Source organism: Symphalangus syndactylus, chromosome 20 (assembly GCF_028878055.3).
Source record: "Symphalangus syndactylus isolate Jambi chromosome 20, NHGRI_mSymSyn1-v2.1_pri, whole genome shotgun sequence".
Taxonomy (NCBI): domain Eukaryota; kingdom Metazoa; phylum Chordata; class Mammalia; order Primates; family Hylobatidae; genus Symphalangus; species Symphalangus syndactylus.
The window spans coordinates 19393343-19411700 of NC_072442.2; the positions used below are offsets into that span (position 1 = coordinate 19393343).

The window sequence follows — 18358 nt, forward strand, 5'->3', positions numbered from 1 at the left end:
GGCGGGAGCGCTTCACGTGTTCTCCGAAGCTGTTGGGTACAGTGTAACCTTTAGACAATTTTGTCTCACAGGATGGACATGGAGGATGTGGATAGTTGGCAGGCGCAGGAGCGAGAGGTCATCATCAGAAAATATGCAAAGGTACAGTTCGGTCTGCTTCTTGGAGGGAAGCCTCTTCCGGTGCGCCCTGGTCAAAGGGTCCTGGGTTCCCTAGGACCACTGAGCAGGGACGGGTGGCCAATACCCCCAGGCCCTTGCACCCTTTACCTTGGACCCCTCACCAAGGCTCCCTCTGGGTTACAGGGGCACCGAGCCGGGCTGCCAGAGGACAAGGGGCCTGTGCTTGTTGGGATCTACGGCAACATCGACTACTTGGGGATTGTCCAGTGAGTCCTCTGTGCTCCCCTCACCCCTAAAACACCTGTCTCAGCTCAGGGATGGGTTTGCTTTTAGAAAGGCCTTTGTGACACAGGACATGTCTCGCCAGCTCGGGTCAACCTCCTTTCCAGGGTCAGAACTCCCCCCTAGCTCCCCTGCAGGTCCAACCCGAGGTTGTTGTTAGGCCAGAGGTGCAAGGCCCATCTAGGGAGCCGGTGGGAATGGAGACTGGGCTAGGTCAGGCCCCTGGGCTCTCAGCAGTTCTGTCGGCAAGTCAGCACAAGAGGAGCGGGGCAGCCTGAGGGTCTGGCCCTGTCTACCAGGAGACAACCCCAGTGAGATCCAAGGGTTGTGGCCACAGGGTGAGGAGACACCTGGCCCAGCCTCAGGGCTGTTGTCCAGCAGGTCTCTCAGAGCCCACCTGCCCCTGTCCTCCCCCATTTCCCTAGAGTTACAGCCCTCACTGTCCCCATGGGGAAGGGGGAAAGGTGTGGGGACAGTGGGGGCTTTGGCCCTAAGAGAATGGGGGAGAAGATGGGCAGGGCCCCGCTCTGGGCATCTCAGGGTGAGGCCGGGGAGGCAGCAGGGCTTGGGACTGAAGACCCTGAGTCTGGTGCTGGGAAGGGATCTGGGGCCAGGTAAGAGGAGCCCAGCCTGGAGCCCATCCTTCAGGGATCAGAGGATGGAGAGACAGCGGATCCCGGGGGACATAGGGTGGGAGGGAGCTGATGAGCCGTGCCACTTCTGAAACGCAGAGTGTGTGGCTCAGATGCAGGGAGAGGCAGGTGGATGCTGGGAGGTCAGAGCCTGCAAGAGCCTTGGGGCTGTCAAGTGGGATGGGCCCCTGGTGCACCCAGAGTACACCGGGCAGGTCTCAGGGCAGCCTCCCTTGACCCTGGCGGGGTGATGTGGTCGATCCCTGAGGGATTCCTGGCAGGGCCTGGTCGCCCACCCTGGGCGGCCCCCATCCCATCTCAGGGCTGACCTTTCTCAGCTCCAGCAGAAAGCACCACCTCGAGTCCAGGATGGGCAGCCCCATTGTGCAGCCTGACCACCCCCCACGCCAGGGGCCCCGGTAACCCCGGCCAGGCTGTCCCTGCACTCCTTCTTCTCCCAGGTCCTGCCCCTCCTGGGAGTCAGCCCCACAGGAAGGCCCTTGTCCTCCCTTCCCTGTGCCTTCTCCCGGGCTGAGCCCTGAGCTGGGTAGGGACAGAGCCAGTCCTTTCTGGGGGCTGGCTCCCGGGCTGGGGCGGCTCCAGGCCCTGTGCAGGTCCTCAGCGCTGCCTGGGTTGCCTTACAGCGCGAGGGAGCTGCCTCCTCTGACTGCGCGGGAGGCAAAGGTAAGAGCCTGATGCATGGAGGGGCTGGTCCAGGGACGTAGGGACTGGGCGGGTGGGCAGTGAGGCAGAGGAGGCAGCTGGCCTGGGCGGTGGCGGGTGAGGACAACACTCTGTCACTGGGAGAGGGAGCAGAGACCTGACCCCAGGTTGATTTAACTTTGGCAGTTTGATAAAATTCCAAAGTGAGAACCACAGTCCTGGCTTGGGGGTGGCTTCCCGCTTGTGTCGGGACCCCACCTAGAGGCTGGGACCTAAGACTGGTGTGTCTGTGGCCTGAGGATGGCACATCCCGGGGTCCCAAAGCCAGCCCACTGGTGCTCATTTGCTCAAAGGCTGTCAGCCCTTAGGGTCTGCCCTTCCCTGGCTCCTTCCAGCTGGGTCCCACCAGGGCTCCAGAGCCCAAGACCCAGCATCCACGGGCAGCTCTGGGAAGCCCAGCAGCTCCACTAACTCCAACATTCCTCATTTGACAGCAAATTCGGCGCGAGACAAGGAGAAACAGCAAGTGGCTGGAGATGCTGGGCAAATGGGAGACGTACAAGAACAGCGAAAAGGTAATGTGTGGAGGGAGAGGCCCCCAGAAGCACTCTCTGCAGAGACAGGGGACAGGCACCCATGGCTGTGGCCTGGCACCGTCAGCCTCTCAGAGGGCGCGTGGCACACTGTCCTCGCCCAGAAGACTGCAGGCCTGGTCGCCAGATTGCCTGCCTACTCGTGTAAGCGTCACCTTGCTGGGAGGGAATCTGAATCTAGGGCTGGGACCACCTGGAGCTGAAGGCTAGGGATGCCCTGGTGACCCGAATGAAGAAAAAGGTTCAGATCAGAGTTTTGACTCTGAGTGTCCATCCACTCTTTCAGTCCTGGGAAGGGAGACCCTGTCCCAGCTCGATCTCACCTCTACTGAGGAATCATGGGGCCAAAACCGACAATTCCCAGAATCCCCGGGCTCTGGTCCTCACTGGGGTCACCCCGTGGCCTGTAACACCAGACTGTTTTCTGCCCACAGCTCGTAGATCGCACATACAAGGGGATTCCCAGGAACATCCGGGGCCGGGCATGGTCAGTCCTCCTGAACATTCAGGAAATCAAATCAAAAAACCCCGGCACATACAAGGTACACTCAGCCAGAGCACAACAAACGGGACAGGCCGTGTCAGGGGCCCAGGTCTCCAGCTGGAGGGAACATCAAACCCACCCTGGGGGGCATGGGGGAGGATGGTCAGATGCACATCCTGGGCATGGACGGTGGCATAGTCACCACAGACAAACTCGGCTCTGTGACCCTCCCTGGCTTCAATAACAAGCCAAAAAGCAGCTTTCTGCAGAAGGAAACCTTCCTTCTTTCCTTCCTTCCCGAAGTGCTGACTGTGGGCTGACTGCCATTTGGGGCAGGGAGTCTTCCATGTGTTCTGAGGCTGCTTCCTCCTCTTGGCCCTGCCCTACAGCTCATGAAGAAGCAGGGCAAGAGGTCATCTGAACACATCCATCAGATCGACCAGGATGTTAGCAGGACTCTCCAGAACCATATCTTCTTCAGGCGTCGATATAGAGCCAAGTAAGCCTACGGGAGCCACAGGGTCCCAGCGGAGATGGGGTGAATGAGAGGGATGGGGACTTCCCCGGAGCAGAAGCCAGGGTCACCCAGGAGGGATGACAGAGCCACCAAGAGCTCTCCTGGCCCAGGGAGCAGCAGGCACCATGAATCGAGCACCTCCCTGGTTCCAAGCCCTGGGCCAGACTGGAACATGTGGGGCCAGAGCCCAGAAGGATCCTGAGGAGACAGAAGACAGCAAAGAAAATCATGCACAATGGTGAAAGGTGCTCTCCCTGACCCACGGGGACCCGTGGTAGGACCTACGGGAGGGTGGCAGGATGGAGGGCCCATGAGCCTACCCAGACAACACTGACAGCACCAAACGCTGGGAGAATTATGGGTCCTGGAAACTCTCATCCAGGTCTGCTGGGAACATGACACAGCACAGCCACGTTGGCAGCCAGTTGGGCAGTCGCTCACAAAGCTCAATGGACTTGAACCACGTGTCCCCAAGGTGTCACAGATATTGAACCCGCTGATTTGGAAACTGACATCCACATGAAACCTGCATGCCAGGTTCACTGCTTGATTCACCGTCACTCACACACCGAGCCTTCGGGGACGGCCTTCAACACGGGCATGGGGAGAGCAAGGCTGGTCCTCCCTTCAAACGGAAGACCCAGCGAGAAAAGGGAACGAGCCAGTGATGCCCGCACGGACGTGGGTGGATCCTAGATGCATTTTGCCAAGGGAAAGAAGCCAGACCCAATAAGCTACCACAGTAGGATTCCCATTCCTAGGCCATTCTGGAAAAGGCCAAGCCACAGGGACTGAGAAGCAGTCTGGGTGGCCAGGGGCTGACGAATCGGGGGGAGGCTGGGTGCGTAGGGGCCACTCTGGAGACTTGGAGGATGAAGGAGTCACTCCAGGAGGGGCTGGAGCGGTGGCCGGGAGACTCCGCACATTGGTTTGGAACTGTGGAGGAACTGTACACCCAGAGACTGAACTGGCGTGTGTGCAAACTGAAAAAAAAAAATCATTCAGAGTGAAAAGGATCGGTCAACTCACTGTACAACTGGGCTATTTGCATGTCACAGATGTGGCTTTTACTGAAACATTTCTTCAACAGTCTCAGGCCCTGAAGAGCTCACTGCTTTTCTGGCGAATCATCTGAACGTGAAATGGGATTTGTTGTTAGGATTTGTAGACAAAGTGAAACTAACAGCATCTGCAGAAACCAAACCATAGCCCCCTTTCTCTGTTTCCTAGGCAGCGGGAACTCTTCTACGTACTCCTGGCATATGCGGAGTATAACCCGGTGAGTATTCCCGGCAGTGAGGTTCCCGGGCCGTATTTCCATATTCACAGGAGTGGGTGTCTGGTGGGGGTGTCGTTGCTTCTTTTAAAGTTGGTATTTGTGACCCACCAGCTTATAGGAGGTAGGATTCCAGCTCCCCGCTGGCATAAGCCTCCAAGCAAGGGGGTGGTCTCAAGGGGTCAAGCTGAGACACAAAGGAGTTGGGGCCTGGACTCCTGGTGTCACCTGGGCCTGACCACCACTTCTGAGAACAAGAAATGACGCCCTCCTCCTGGGGCTGCCCCAAAGCCTGGGAGCTTGGCAGCGTCACACGCAGGATGGTGGTCTCAGGAGACAATTTGGGCAAGGTGCTGAAGTGCCTGATGGACTTGGCTCTTGTCATGAAATGATTTTGCATCCTGAGGAAGCCTCTTCTTCAGAGGAAGCCTGTCCAGTCACCTCTGCCCTCTCCAATGACATGAGTCCTCCCAGGTGACCTCAGCCCTCCCAGCTGATGTCCTTCCATGGTGACTCTGGCTCTTGCAGGAGGTGGGTTACTGCAGGAACCTGAGCCACGTCGCCGCCTTGTTCCTCCTGTATCTGCCTGAGGAGGATGCATTCTGGGCACTGGTGCAGCTGCTGGCCAGTGAGAGGCACTCCCTGCAGGGTAGGTGAACAGCTGCCCCTGGGGCCTCACGCAGCCAGACCCGGGGACGGCCACCGTGGCCAGGTGATCTCGGCTTTCAGCCACGGCACTCTCCTTGTGTCGCCGGCTCGTTGGTAGCCTTTAGGACGTCTCTGCTTGAGGGTCTCACAGGAGTCCGCAGCTGGCCCCCTACAGCCCAAGTCAGACACCTTTCAACCCCATCAGCAGAGGGCATCTCATCCTCCCCGTGGCCACCCTCTGTGTCCCGGAGCCACCCCCTCTGGCTCTGATTCTGTGCAGCCGACTCTCCCCTCCCTGAGAGTCCTCCTGCCCTCCAGCTGCCGGGGCTCCCGCTGCCCTTGGTGCGCACGAATGGGCCGACCAAGCCCAGGTGGCAGCATCTCCCCATCCCGTGTCCCCTGGCCCGACTCCACTTCCAGGAGATGACCAGGAAGCCCAGTACCCACACTGTTCTGGCTGCCCTGTTGTGGCCTCAAAGTCAGGCTTGCCCCTTCTGCACCCTGGCCCAGGAGGCCTCCAGGGGAACCTCCAGCCAGGCTCCAGGGAATGTTCCCGCCCCACCTCCCCAGGGTAAAGGCCGCAAGGTGGGGTCACCAGATGGGAGGGTGGGAAGCCTTCGGGTTCGGGGGCCTCTCAAGCTGCCCAGCTCTTGCAGCTGATGGCTCTACATCTTGGGGGAAGGCTCTGATTTCATGATGGGCTGGGGGCTTCTCAGGATTCCACAGCCCAAATGGCGGGACAGTCCAGGGGCTCCAAGACCATCAGGAGCATGTGGTACCCACGTCACAACCCAAGACCATGTGGCATCTGGTGAGTTTATGGTCCCTTCGGCTCTTCCCCAGAGGCCCTGCATCCCGTGGGGCTGGAGGAGCAGGGGGGCTGGAGCCCCTCGTGGGGCTAGTGACTGGCTGAGTCCCAGCCAGGGCCTGACCTGGGATGCCGGGTCCTCCATGGGCTGGGAGTTGGTTTCCTTTCCTGCCCTGGAGGAGACAGAGGCACAGGGATGGCGCCCCAGCTCCCGCAGAGGAGGGCAAAGGGCAGTGTGTCCACCGAGAGTGTGGGAAGGGGACGGTGTCGCAGGGAGCCCCGGACACTGCCCAGTGTTCTGCACTAGGCATAGGTTCTTCAGAGGCCCTGGAAGAGGGAGGTTTTTAGGGCAGCCCAGTGGCCTGAGCACCTCTGTTGCTCCCATCAGGACCAGGACATAGACGCTGGTCTATGCGGGCAGCATCTCTCATTAGGCTGGCTTCTCCGGACTTTAATGAAGGTAAGGTGGCATAGGGAGACCCTGGCTCAGGGACCCTCGTTGCCCTGCAGTGCCCTGCTTCCCCAGTCTGCCAGTCTGGCTCACCCCCAGCCCACAGGAGGCTCAGGCGGGTCCCCGAAGGACATGCAAGCAAAACCCTGTGCCCAAGAGGGGTCATCCCAGGGCAATGGCTGGGGCTCAGGCCCAGCCTCGTGGGCAGACTGGGCCAGGACCCGACTTGAGAGGGCTCAGGGAAGCCTCAAGCGCTGGGCAAGCCCCTCTCTCCAGGAGCCACATCTCCACTCATATGAGTGCCCCCCATGAGGAGCTGCAAGACCTTGCCTGACCCAGTGTCCTGGAGGGCCCAGGTGACGCTCATGGGGAAGGCCACTGACTCTGGGGACTGAAACCCCAATGGGCACAGCTCAAGCCACCAGCCCCAACCTGGAAGGGCCAGGTTCTCCCACGCCTGCTGTCTCCACAGATCTCTCTCGGGCTGACCCTGCGCCTGTGGGACGTTTACCTGCTACAAGGAAAACAAGCACGGATGCACATGACCAGCATTGCGTTCGAGGTGCAAGAGAGTAAGTCTACGTGTGCCTAATGGGGCCTGGGGAGCCCCGGGGTCAGACCCCGACTGGCCCGAGGGCAGCTTCCTCACACTGTCCTCACGATCCCCTGTTCTGGCTCAGAGGGAGGTCTGGCCAGGTGGGCCGGGAAGGGCACTGTGACAGCGAGCCCATCCCCCACATGACCCAGATGAAAGTCAGGAGTGTGGCGGGCACTTCCCTGTCCAGGTCGCCCCCCAGTCACAGCCTCCTGTGCACATCTGGACCCCTGGGGTGGCCACAAAAGGATCCAGCACCACCCAGTGAGAGGCTGAAGTGGCCATGGGGTACGGGCTGGCCCCCTCCCAGGGAACTCTCCTGGCCTGATGTCCACCCTGTCCCTAGAGCGCCTCAAGGAGACCAGTTCCGGCCTGTGCGCATGCGTCGCGAGCCACTTCTGCCATCACTGGGCCAGGGATGATGACACGGTGCTCAAGCACCTCAGGGCCTCTGTGAACAAACGAGGGAGGAAGCAAGCGGACCTGCCACCCCCAGGTGGGCTCCAGTGCCGTGTCCCCTCCCATGTCACCCTCTGGGGCAGTCAACAGTGGGGGAGTGCCCGGGACCTGCAACCCTACTACCTGGGTCTTCCTCTTCACCTTTTCTTCCTCCTCTTCCTCCTGGACCCTATGAAAGTACAGGAGGCCCACCGGTCCTCAGGGCAGGCGCTCAGTGCCTGTGTACTGGACGTGTTGTGCACGCAGGAGGGGGATGTGAGCAAGACCCTCCCTCAAGCCCCCCCCACTTTCCACAGTGTCTCGCTCTCCCCCTCACAGGGCCCTCAAAGTTACTAGAGGAGCCAGACCCATTTGTGGGAGACCCCGCCTCTCCCTGCAAGCACCCACAGCCTCAGAGAGCAGCAGAGGCCCCTCACTCCTGCACGCTCCTCCAAGGTTGCCAGGACAACAAGCCTTGAGCCAGGGAGACAAGGGAATTGGGGGTCCCTGACCCCCAGAGCATTCAGGGAGAGGGCACAGGCGGGACCCCGGGCCCAGAGCCAGAGCCAAGAATTCAGTCCGATGTGGGAAGAGTCCGTCCTGGCATGGACTGAGCAGCCCAGGAGGGCAGAGGGTGACCCACGTCCGGGCCCAAAAACCCACTGCAGAGACGGGTCCCCATGTGAGGTGGCAAGGGGCTGGGTGACATCCAAGGACCTTCCCACCTGAGTTCTGACTGGCGGCCGTATCCCAGGCCCAACAGCCCTGGGACGGATATGTGTGGCAGGAAACCCACAGCCAGTCCCAACCCTGGGGGCAGTCCCAGGAGCCACCCGCCATGCCACGACAGCTTCCCCACGCCAGGCAGCACACACCCCTCCCTCTGGGATCAGCAGACTACAGGCTTGTCCTCAGTGTCAGGCCACGGGGGCCACACAGAGACCCCGAGGACTACAGAGACGCAGGCAGGTGGGGCCCAGCCCGGAAAGGCCTGCATGGGCTCCCTGGAGACGCTGACCACGTCTGTTTTCCTTTCAGCCAAAGCCGAGCAGGGGTCCTCGGCACCCAGGCCTGTGCCGGCTTCACGTGTTGGGAAGACCCTCTGCAAGGGGGACAGGCAGGCCCCTCCAGGCCCACCAGCCCAGTTCCAGCAGCCCATTTGTTCAGCTTCCCCGCCAAGGGTACCTCGTTCTTCCACACCCTGTCCTGATGGGGCTGTCCAGGAAGACACCTACTCTGTGGGCACTGAGGGTGTGCCCAGCCTGGCCCTGGCTCAGGGAGGACCTCAGGGTTCCTGGAGATTCCTGCGGTGGAAGTCCATGCCCTGTCTCCCGACGTACCTGGATGCAGGGGACCCTTGGTTCCTCCATTATGATTTCGAACAGAGCTACTGGGTCCATGACATATCCCAGGAGGACCAGCTGGCCACCTGCCGGCAGGCTGAACATGGCCGAGGGAGTGAGATTGGCTTTCGCCAAACTGAACAACGTGGGCATGGACTTCCGGGCCCTGCAGTGCACCCAGCACTGATTCCGACCAGGACACCTCCTTCCCAGTGAGGCACGAGGAGCAGTGCACTCCCACCTCAGGGCCTTATTATTTAGTTAATAGGATTGTACTCATGTTACATTTCTCAATTTTTTTTAAGAGATAAAGTCTCACTCTGTCACCCAGGCTGGAGTGCAGTGGTGCAATCATGGCTCACTGCTTCCTGGAACTGGTGGGCTCCAGCAATCCTCCTGCCTCAGCCTCCTGACTAGGTGGGACTATAGGCACACGCCACCGTGCCTGGCTAATTTCTTTGACTTTTCTCTGGAGACAGGTCCACCCATGTTTCCCAGGCTGGTCTCAGACTTCTAGACTCAAGTGAACCTGAACCTCCTGCCTCGACCTCTCAAATTGCTGGGATTACAGGTGTGAGCCACCACACCCGGCCTAAATTTCTTACGTGCCATGCTACTACAAAATGTCATTATTAGGGGAAGCAGGAGGGAAGGTGTAGGGGAGGACACTGTAGTGCCTTTACAATATTTCTGTATATCTAAAATCATTTCAACAGGAAACATTTATTTCAAAACGTGAAGGTGGTTATCCTTCCATGAGTTTAAAGTACAAAGGCAGGCTCATGGTGTCATCAAAACCTTCACATTTTGAAATAAATGTTTCCTGTTGAAATGATTTTAGATATACAGAAATATTATAAAGGCGCTACAGTGTCCTCCTACACCTTCCATCCAGCTGCCCCTCATAATGACATTTTGTAGTAGCATGGCACTTAAGAAATTTAGGCCAGGTGTGGTGGCTCACACCTGTAATCCCAGCAATTTGAGAGGTCGAGGCGGGAGGTTCAGGTTCACTTGAGTCTAGAAGTCTGAGACCAGCCTGGGAAACATAGGTGGACCCAGTCTCTAGAGAAAAGTCAAAGAAATTAGCCAGGCACGGTGGCGTGTGCCTATAGTCCCACCTAGTCAGGAGGCTGAGGCAGGAGGATTGCTGGAGCCCACGAGTTTCAGGAAGCAGTGAGCCATGATTGCACCACCGCACTCCAGCCTGGGGGACAGAGTGAGACTTTATCTCTTAAAAAAAAATTAAGAAGTGGGTACAACCATATTGACTAAATCCTATTAACTAAATAATAATGTGAACTCTTATCTAAGGTTATGGAGGTTAGAATTATCCCATTTTTGCCTAACTTCTCATACCTGTCCTAAGATCCCACCTGGGACTCACTCTCTGCCTTCAGCTCATGTCTCTTCAGCTTCCCCCAGATGGTCCAGCAAACACACACCTGATGAGCTGGTTGCTCATACACAAGGATAGACCTGTGGGCAGGGATTTTCAAATTTATACAGTAAATGAGTTTTCCACGGTGTTCCGGAGAGCACTCTTTGAGAAACGCTTTGACAGTGGATCTAGGCCTCAATATCCATCAGCTGCTGTAGCTTGAATTTTGTTCAAGCTCAGTGAACACCTGCTCTGCTGGGTGCGTGTGAAAGGGGCAAGGATGAGTAAGCTGCAGATAAAGAAGACGGGACACACAGGGTCTGTCTAAGCTCTATCCCCTGCCTTCAGCACTGACGGATCCAATCCAACTCTTAGGGAATGGTGGCCACGTGCTGGGCCAGCCCCGGGCTCTGAGGATCTGACAGTGAGTGACGCAGAGCCAGGCCTTGCCCGTGGGGAGCTCTCCAGCATACACCTCCCTCTCCCCTCCCAGCGCCCTGCAAAGCAGGCATCAATGCCATTGTTAATGCACAGAGGAGGAACCTGACTGTTAGACAGAATAGATGGTAAATCCATTTAATAGTAATCATATTGTTCAGAAAGAATGAGGCATATTTATGTGACATGGGAAGATCCACAACTAATGTTAAATGGTAAAAGATATAAAATGTTATGCCCAATAAAATACTTTCTGTGGGAGAATATATGTTAATTTATGCAAGTGGCGCCAACGTGGAGGGTTTATGCTAATTTCATTATACCTCACAGACAGACCTGGGCTCTCCCACTCATTATCTGTGCGGCCTAGGGTAAGTCATTTAACTGCTGTAAGCCTCAGCTTCTTCATCTGTCAGGCAGTGATACTCTGACTACTCTGCAGGGTAACTCTGAGATTTAAGCGTGATCATCTCAGAATATGCCTGGCAAACAGTAGGAGCTCAGAACTTGATGTTTTTTTCCTACAGCAACTGCTGTAGGGGATAGCAGCTGATGCAAGAGCTTGGTAAATCCTTATATATATCAAATATTGTAGAAACATAACTACATGCTACTATTTTTTCAAACCCTCCCCTCACCCTTTTTTTTCCCTGAGACAGTCTCACTCTGTTGCCCAGGCTGGAGTGTAGTGGCGCCATCTCGACTTGGCTCACCGCAACCTCTGACTCCTGGGTTCAAGCGATTCTTGTGCCTCAGCCTCCCAAGTAGCTGGGATTACAGGCATGTGCCACCAGGCCCAGGCAATTTTTTTGGTATTTTTAATAGAGACGGGGTTTCTCCATGTTGGCCAGGCGGGTCTCCAGCTCCTGGCCTCAATCCTCTGCCTGTCTCGGCCCCCCAAAGTGCTGGGTCAAACCTCTTATATCCAGTAAAACAGCCTCACTGGGTCGATGGATCTCATGCGGCTGCCTAACATTTTTACTTTATAAAAGGTCTTCCTGAGGCCATTTGAAAGTATGAATCAAAACACTTTATGAACAGGGCCACAGGTTTGCATGGGGCTTGTCAGTGGACCTCCAGGATGAAGACCAAAGTAATTGTGCAATTTCTAGTGGAATAATTGACACTTAAGATCTTATTTATTTATCAAAAGACTGCTGTGAGGTAGGAATTCTTAACCCCAATTTGCAGAAACTGACACTTTGCCTGACACCACAGAGCTAGGAAAAAGTGGGCATAAGATCCTCACCAAGTCTGACTTCCAAAGGAAGGTTTGAAAAGAAATCTCCTTGCTACCTGCTAAATCTCTGCAGAGCCAGCAGCCGTGTTCACACATCAAACAGGACAATGACAATAGCACCAGGAATAGCTACTCCTGGTCAGATGCCCTCATGAGCTCAACTCCACAGGATGGGGACACCAGGCCCTGCCTAGGGGAAAGGAAGGGGGTTTATAGAGGAAGCCCAGCCAGCCAAGCAACCAGAGATGGGAAAAACCCATTGGGAAGAACTTGCTTGCTCTAGCTGGGCTTTGCAAAACACAGGAAAAGTTGAGTGTGCACAGACAGAAATGGTCTAGAATGGCTGAATGTTTCATGTAGAAATTTTATTTTATGATTAATACACTTGTGCCATTTCTTAGAATAATTTGCTTGGTTAATTCTAGTCTATCAAGTGATACTTTTGTTGATATTTAGAGGCTCCTCAGTTAATTTCTGTGGGATTTTTGGTTATATTTAACAAGGAAAATAATATCAAATGTCTAAGGAAAAAAAGAAACAAAGCCAATTATTCCTGAGAATGTTTAAATTTATTGAACTACACTTGTTAATTGTTAGTATAGAACCTACATTTCATAATAGAAAACCTTGGACTTGCCAGTGGTAGCTGCTGGAGTGAGGTGTTTGTCCAGTACATCCAGAACGTCGCCACAGATGAACTTTAGCTCAGTCTCAACCTGAAAAAATAAAAATAAATTTAAAAAAAAATCAGATCATTGAAGTCTAGAAATTCTGTAAATTATTACACATTCTATGTACCTCTGTTTTTGTGAAAGAGAGTTTAGTGTTACAGAGAATTCGTATCCCTCTCCAAACTCCCTTCTTCCCTTTTGACACAAAAGCAGAGAAAAGCTGTCTGTCGGTTATCAAAAGTATCTTTTCCTTTCTCCACGCAATCAAGTGCTACACACGCACACCACCCCCCACCCCAACACCCCCTCACAGTCCAACTGCAGAATCACCAATGACTGAAACTGAACACTGATGCTACTTGGTAAATGCTGGTCAATTACATGAATCTTTCACAAGGTAGCAACTATTGTGTCCATTTACTTGGGAAAATAGAAGCTAAGACATTTGCTCAAAGATCATCCCCTTAAAAGAACTTAATAAGCAGAGCTAGGATTTGAAGCCAGGCAGGGTGCAAGGGACAGAACAAAATTCAAACCCAGGCAGTTTCCCTTCTGTACTTACATTCCTAACAAAGTTCAACAGGCAACCCTGGAGGGAAGGAGGAAGGGAGGCAGGGAGGGGAAGGCAACCAAAGCTTAGGAATGTGGGTGCAAATAAGTTCACTGGTTTGGTGGTCAGAAGTTGAAGGTGTTTCCAACCTACGGCTTCCATTTTCACCGTAAAACGGGATAAAACCAACTACAGCTATTGATACGAAAGCGGTGGGGTCACAGGTTTAAGAAGTATGATGGTTTTGAAATAACAAAATATGATGGTTTTAAAAAATAAAGCAAAACTGATGAAAGAAATAGAACAGCTGGACAGTAACAAGGGTTGCTATAAACATGAAATGAGACATGTATGTAAAGTGCACGGAACTTTATAAATATTCATGTCCTTCTCCCCTCCTACCACCATCTCAAATGGAAGAAACTGTCTTACTTAGATCTGTGTCATCTATCATTGCCTGTACTTCATGTTCAATTGTTGTTGAATTGGTTCTAAATCTTCACACATAGTAAGTGAGATACATTTTTTGAGTTGGACTGAATCCTTTCTGCAGAACTTTGCTGTTACTGTCAGAGGGGTTGCTGGTGCAGTGAGCAAAATGGTACTTCTTGATACTAGACTAAGCTTCAGAGAACCTGGATCCTCCAGCCAGGAAAAAGGATCGTGAACTTCGCATGTCATTCCGCCTATCTCCAAGTCTCGATCTCCCTACCTGTTAAACTGGGATACGACACTCACCAAACCTACAAAACAATAACCAACATGACCGAAAGAGCTTTGTAAACAGTGTAGCATACAATCTCAAAGGCTGAACACATTGATGGAATCCTCTGGGGAGGTAATTTTTCACAGTATCAAGAACCATAAAAATGTCGAAACCTATTGACCTAGGCATCTCCTTCCCAGAAATATATCCTATGACAAGGGTTTCCACCCTTTTTCTACCCATCCACCCAAAACATCCCCACGGATGGCACATTCCTAGGTTTTGGACTAACGCCTATTAAGCTAGGATGTGAATCACGTACAAGCCCTGTTTTGTTGCCACTCAACAAGATACATTCCAGTGAAGGAAGTTATTCTGGGAATCATCAGAATTAAGTAAATAATTCACCAAATGCAGTATTTCACTTATTAACAAATTGGTTGCAAGTTCCACAACCCATCAAGACAAGCATTCAAGACTTGGCATTCAAGTTGAGAACTGCCATCCTTATGAAATAACTCAAAGGAATGAAGAACTGCATATACCTATGAATTAGGCTGATCGGTAATAATGATAGTAACAACATCAGCTCTTTCCTATCCATTCTCTCATTGCCTCCTCGTGAAAATCCTGTGTGGTGGACAGGAGGGATTTATATCTTCTGTTCTCCAGGTGGAACCATGGGTTTCTATTCACTCAAAATAATTTGACAGCCAACAGCCATGATGGATAGAGCCCTCTTATTTTTTTATTTCTTCCAAAAAAAGGGGGGGATACGGGTGCAGAACATGCAGGTTTGTTACATAGGTATACGTGTGCCATGGTGTTTTGCTGCACCTATTGATCCATCCTCTAAGTTCCCTCCCCTCACCCCCTACCCCGCAACAGTCCCTGGTGTGTGTTGTTCCCCTCTCTGTGTCCATATGTTCTCAATGTTCAACTCCACTTATGAGTGAGAACATGTGGTGTTTGGTTTTCTGTTCCTGTGTTAGTTTGCTGAGGATGATGGCTTCCAGCTTCATCTATGTTCCTGCAAAGGACATGATCTCATTCCTTTTTATGGCTGTATAGTATTCCATGGTGTGGATCTACCATATTTTCTTTATCCAGTCTTTCATTGATGGGCATTTGGGTTGGTTCCATGTCTTTGCTATTGTGAATAGTGCTGCAATAAACATATGTGTGCATGTGTCTTTATAGTAGAATGAGTTACTTTCCTTTGGGTGTGTACTCAGTAACGGGATTGCTGGGTCAAATGGTATTTCTGCTTCTGGATCTTTGAGGAATCGCCATACTCTCTTCCGCAATGCTTGAACTAATTTGCATTCCCACCAACAGTATAAAACTGTTCCTATTTCTCCACAGCCTCTCCAGCATCTGTTGTTTCCTGACTTTTTAATAATCACCATTCTGACTGGCGTGAGATGGTATCTCACTGTGGTTTTGATTTGCATTTCTCTAATGACCAGTGATGATGAGCTTTTTTTCATGTTTGTTGGCCACATAAATGTCTTCTTTTGAGAAGTGTCTGTTCATATCCTTTGCCCATTTTTTGATGGGGTTGTCTGTTTTTTTCTTGTAAATATGTTTAAGTTACTTGTAAATTCTGGATATTAGACCTTTGTCAGATGGGTAGATGGCAAAAATGTTCTCCTATTCTGTAGGTTGCCTGTTCACTCTGATGGTAGTTTGTTTTGCTGTACAGAAGTGGATAGAGCACTCTTCGAGGGCTTTCATGGCCTGAACCACTGGCATTATCTGACTGTGAATCCCTGGGCACATCACTTCAACCCCCGAGTCTCCTTTTGCTCAAACTGCTTCCAAAGCTGCTGAGTGGTTCAAATTGACTACCTGAAGTGAATGCGCTTTGAGATGTAAACACGTACAAAGGTGACATGTCTTATGGCTTGCTGGCTCTGTTCCTAAGCCAGAACCAATGATAATGCTTCAGGTCCAAAAACTGGCCTTCCCTTTACCCACTCCTGTTAACAACACTCTAGGGTTTCTAGTCAGTCTGCGCATTGGCACACCTAAGGCAAGGATAAAACGTGGCCATAACAAGGCAAAATAAATATGTGTTAGAAATCAAAAAACCATTTCTTCAATGGCACAAACGCGTTCTTACTCTTTGTATGATTTCTTTCTTGAACATAGAGTTTCACATACACACACAACACTAAGAACAAGTAGGTAAATGAGAATTTACAAGGATCCGGCACATTCAAGGAGAATGGAGTGACAATTCTGTGTTTGGAACCAAGACCACAGTAAAAAATGTGTAAATCAATGCAGAAATCAAGTACGGCTTACAGGCCCGGATGACGGCCCATCTACCTGGGCCCTGCCCAGAGCGAAAGGATACAGGTCACCAGGCCTTGAGGAAGGAAAGGAATGTCAATAATACTGGGCTCTCTCAGGCTGGAGCCTTCTAAGAGCTTAAAGACTTCACAGTACAACCTCCAGCACCTTCTCCCACATCCCGGGGAGGAAGGTTAAGCACCTTTTATTCCAAACAGATATATCCCATAATGTCTAGAATAATGAATTCTTCCTGAGGAAAAGTTTAGCTAAAGGAGCATTTGCAGCCAAAGGCACTATCTGAGCCTGGGAGACCCCATCCCTGGAAAATGCCTTCCCCTGAAATTACTGAAATGTCAATCACGGAGTTTTAAGATGTCCTGATAGACCCATGGGTTCAATGGGGCGTGGGTATGTGTGTGTGTCGGGGGGTGTGTGGGTGTGGGTGTGGTTTTGTGCACCCCTATGAGCACACTTGAATTTTCAACTAGTCGTAGGGAACATAGGGGACAATGTTGACTGCCAAATGAGACATCTGAGAAAATAGTCCTGCCCCCCAATATAAGCCAACTACAAAGAAAGACTTAAAATGATGGAATAACTGTGCTTTTCAAAAATAAATAAATAATGGCTCAGGGAGACATCTGTGGTCCAAGAATCAGGACACTCCAGCCTCCACAGCTCTGATATGACCTTCCTGCATGACTTTGCCCAAGTACACATTCCACTTGGAGCACTAGCCTGAAGGAAGTGGTCCGTTTCACTCTGATGCTTCTTGACTCATGGCTTCCCTTGGTAAACCTACCTAGGCTCAGACCTTTTGGCTGAAAGTCTTTTGGAGTGGACACTGTTGGGAAGAATATCCAATACAGAAAATGGTCTTGCCAACAAATTCCATCCACACCCACAGACAGCAGATCAACAAAATGTGTGAGATGACAAACATCCACATGGCTCTCCATTCCCCACTTGGACAAAAGCTGGCAGGTTAGGCAAATAGAAATCAATAATTGGCTTTATCCATTGACATCTGAGTCAAAGCAGTTCTGGATATGGCTTTCTCCATAACAGATATGGCTTTATCCATTAATGGATATAACTTTCTCCATTAATATCTGAGTCAAAGCAATTCTGGAATTCCCAGCTCCATAGTGTAGAGTGTGGCATCATGAATCCAAACCACTTCCTTTCAGACAAAGCCTTCAGGCTTAATGCGGGTAGCTAACTCCCGACGTGGAATGCTGATTTGTACAATCTCCAGGCTAAAAGGGACCTTAAACTTCTTCCAATGACCATTTTCAACAACATTCCTCATTAAGTGCTCAACCAGCTTCTGCTTAAACATCTCCAACATCTGGAGCAGTTGCTGGATTCTATTGAGCCAAAATCTTTCTCAGTTTCCTAGTTCTGCCCATTCTGGAACACATCTGCTCCTCCTGCCTCTAGGACAGTCCCCCTCAAATCCCTCAATAGTAGGGTAGTGCCCGGGACCTGCAACTCTACTACCTGGGCCTTCCTCTTTGCCTTTTCTTCCTCCTCTTCCTCCTGGACTCTTAAGAAAGTACAGGAGGCCCGGCCGGGCTCGGTGGCTCACACTTGTAATCCCAGCACTTTGGGAGGCCGAGGCAGGCGGATCATGAGGTCAGGAGATCGAGACCACGGTGAAACCCCGTCTCTACTAAAAAAATACAAAAATAAATTAGCCGGGCGTGGTGACGGGCGCCTGTAGTCCCAGCTACTCGGAGAGGCTGAGCCAGGAGAATGGCGTGAACCCGGGAGGGGGAGATTGCAGTGAGCCGAGATTGCGCCACTGCACTCCAGCGTGGGGGACAGAGCGAGACTCCGTCTCAAAAAAAAAAAAAAAAAAAAAGTACAAGAGGCCCACCGGTCCTCAGGACAGGCGCTCAGTGCATCTGTACTGGACGTGTTGTGCACGCAGGAGGGGGATGTGGGCAAGACACTCCCTCGAGCCCTCCCCACTTTCCACGTTGTCTCGCTCTCCCCCTCACAGGGCCCTCGAGGGCACTGGAGGAGCTAGACCCATTTGTGGGAGACCCCACCCATCCCTGCAAGCACCCACAGCCTCAGAGAGCAGCAGAGGCCCCTCACTCCTGCACGCTCCTCCAAGGTTGCCAGGACAACAAGCCTTGAGCCAGGGAGACAAGGGAATTGGGGGTCCCTGACCCCCAGAGCATTCAGGGAGAGGGCACAGGCGGGACCCCGG

General features: G+C 52.5%; 1 pseudogene; it reads left to right on the top strand.

The window, feature by feature from the left end:
* LOC129470149 (TBC1 domain family member 3G-like) overlaps window positions 1–18358 on the top strand; it is a 30274-nt pseudogene that overhangs the window by 11239 nt on the left and 677 nt on the right.